At 39.8% G+C, this 2,728-nt stretch overlaps 1 protein-coding gene across 1 annotated transcript in view; it reads left to right on the forward strand.

Moving 5' to 3' along the window:
* The window catches only part of cdca9 (cell division cycle associated 9), a 137,491-nt gene that overhangs the window by 93,716 nt on the left and 41,047 nt on the right, over nt 1-2,728 (forward strand). The gene's annotated exons all lie outside the window — the stretch shown is intronic.

Genomic DNA, 2,728 nt, shown 5'->3' on the forward strand with positions numbered 1-2,728 from the left:
ATGAAACAGCACCCCTATAGTCACATTTATTCTTATGTTATCCAATATAATAGACACAAGAAGAGAAACAAATACATGAGTCATAGAAAAACTGTCTACCAACTTCTAAATATGCTTTTTTAAACGTTATTAGAGACCTCTAGACATGAACTAGCACCCCTATAATCACATTTATTCTTATGTTATCCAATATAATAGACACAAGAAGAGAAACAAATACATGAGTCATAGAAAAACTGTCTACCAACTTTTTTAAACGTTATTAGAGACCTCTAGACATGAACTAGCACCCCTATAGTCACCTTTACACCCCTGTTACCCAATATAGTGGGAGAAAAAATACATATATATATGTATATGAAGAGAAAATAAGACAAATTAGCCATAATAAACCGATTTGCTGAGTGCGTACTCACAAGCAGATGATCCTCTTTCTTTACTCTTTCAAAGGAGATCCGCATTCCTCATCGGCTGCTTCATGGCTTCACTCAGCTGTAACGGCACCACAGAAGATCCGGGTCAGAACAGTGTCACAAGTCGCTGGGGGAGCATGGTGGCACTAACGAGATGCTAACGGCGACGTGCAAACATTGCCACACCGGGAAGTGCAGTCATGTTTTGGAGATGGAGTGTACAGGGATGTCGACGATAGCATGAGAGATGCATTATTCACATGAGGCCCCCTGCCGGGTGTCATGTGAAGCCTGCTCACTCATCCGTCCTGCCGCCATCAGGTTACTCAGGAAGATCACTTTCTTTCCTCCCGCCGCCCTGTCTCCCGCTATCTCCTCCACGCTTTGGACACCATGGTGGGAAACAAAGCCTGCATTCAGGCTGCCGTCCATAACGGATCAGCTTCTGGTCTTGCGTTACGTGTTGGTGAGGGTCTGGATAAAGGCGCAGACACTTTCTCTCTCTGAATGCATTGACCAGAGTCGACCAGGAAGTCATGTGCTCCCTCGCTGTAACACATGCACAAATGCTTGTCACGAAATAGCAAAGCGACAACACATTTTCATCAAATTAATCACAGTTTGCAAACGAATGAATCACGATTAATCACCGTTCATTCACAGCATGTGTGAAACATGCCCATTTTTACTGTATGCTAGAAGAAAAAGGTGCATGGATGCGCATGCGTTATTTACACAAAAAATTGGAAAAAAATTATCCATCCATCCATTCTCTGTACCGCTTATCCTCACAAAGGTTTGTGGGCATGCTGGAGCCTATCCCAGCTGTCTTGGGCGAGAGGCAGGGTACACCCTGGTATGGCTGGTAATCCAAGTTAATCATTTTATAAGGCTAATAGATGATTAGAAGACCCATCTAAAAATCTAAACTAAAACTAAAATCTCTTGCCAAGAAAAAGCCATATCTCAGACTGGCCAAAAAAAATTCCAAGTGATCCCAAACGTTTAAGCAGTAGTGTATGTTTCCCAATTCATTTGATATCAAACTGTATTTAATTTGTACTTGATTTACATTTTTTATGTATTTTGTGTTTCCACATATTTTTATATTTATTGAAAGAAATGGCTAATCCACACCTAATGGGGGCATCAAATGCATTAATGGCACCCTACAGGATGATTTTCAGGAACAAAGAAAGCCATGTCTGCTTGGTGCTTAATAATTCCATAATGTGACCAAAGGGGGGCAGTATAATTCAGTAATTTAGGTCAAAAGAGGTGACACGTGAAAGGCATTGGCACGTGATCATTTGAAACAATTGTGCATTTTAATATACACAACGAGAACAGCTGCCTTCTTAATAATAATGTTCAGCACTGATTTACACAATCAGAGAGATATTAACGGAACAATATAGTACCGTTTTTGTACTGGTGTACATCACCGCTGTTATTATTTTCATGCACTTGTTTAAAGACCCTACCGCGAAAAATAGGGTTCAATATTAAAAATTTATACTTTTCCTGTTTATGACCTTCTAAATTTGTTTTTAACAACGCTTGTAGACAGGAAACAACACCTTTATAGTCACCTTTACACTTTTTGTTTACACCACATGATGAAAGTCTTCTTAGGAGGCAACTGCATCTCTGAAGGGGCAGAAAAGATGGCCGCCGCTAGCTACCAAGCTAGGTAACGAGATGTAACTAGTTGGCTTTCAAAGTATTAATTTTAAATCTAATACAGTGTTTGAAATGGAGGGGGGAGAAGCCAGAATACGAAGACAATATTTCAATCACTTGAAATAACACCCCTACACTACTATTAGACTTTCTTTGTACAATATGTGAACAGGCTACTGGATCACTAAAGGGACATGAAAGATGGCCGCCGCTAACCACTACGAGCTAACAAGGTATAACTAGTTAGCCTTCAAAGTATTATTTCTAAACGTAACACAGGCTTTGGAATGGAGTTGGACAGGAAGACAAAGAGTAGGAAGGCAAAAATTATAACTATCAGACTGCAACTAGTTATGATAAAATAATATAAGCTAATGTGAGTGGCGTTTACCCATTCACGTGCCTTACAAATGCTACTAAAATATCGATACTTCCGATACCAGATATTTCTAAGATCCAAATCTAAATATCGATATTTTTGTTACTCAGTGATTGAGGTCATGGAACGTAACTGATTATTGATACCTTGAATTTACCCGACACATTACAAGTATCAGCCCGAAAGTGACTCAGTATCGTCTGAGTAATTGCATTATTGACAGCTCGCTTTGCGCCGGTGCACAAAAGCGTGC

Source organism: Doryrhamphus excisus, chromosome 9 (assembly GCF_030265055.1).
Source record: "Doryrhamphus excisus isolate RoL2022-K1 chromosome 9, RoL_Dexc_1.0, whole genome shotgun sequence".
Classification (NCBI taxonomy): Eukaryota; Metazoa; Chordata; class Actinopteri; order Syngnathiformes; family Syngnathidae; genus Doryrhamphus; species Doryrhamphus excisus.